Source organism: Mastomys coucha, unplaced genomic scaffold, assembly GCF_008632895.1.
Source record: "Mastomys coucha isolate ucsf_1 unplaced genomic scaffold, UCSF_Mcou_1 pScaffold5, whole genome shotgun sequence".
Lineage (NCBI taxonomy): Eukaryota > Metazoa > Chordata > Mammalia > Rodentia > Muridae > Mastomys > Mastomys coucha.
In genome coordinates this window covers 96,595,295-96,595,712 of record NW_022196911.1, presented here as the reverse complement: position 1 = coordinate 96,595,712, position 418 = coordinate 96,595,295, and positions in this window count along the sequence as shown.

Below are 418 nucleotides of genomic sequence, written 5' to 3'. Positions count from 1 at the left end.
GGCAAGAGGATCTCTATGAGTTTGAGACCAGTCTGGTCTACACAGCAAACTCCAGGACAGCCAGGAATACATAGAGAAATCCTGTCTCAAACAACAACAACAAAGAAAGAAAGAGAGAAAGAAAGGAAGAAAGAAACAAAAAAAGGAAAGAAAGAAAAGGAAGGAAGTGGCGAAGAAAGAGGAGAAGGAGAAAGAAAAGTCTTGTCTTTCTGACTTAGAAAGTCTAGGTCAGGGCAGACCCTGCACAGCCTTATGGTGGCTCCAGGTGACTGCCATTTATTTGGCTTTTGAAACAGGACTTGTCCAGAGAGCTCAAGGTATCTTAGAATTCACAATCCTTCTCCCTCAGTTTACTGAATACTGGGATCACAGGCAAGTGCCATCATGCCTGGCTCCACTGTTGCTGGTTCTTTTTTTT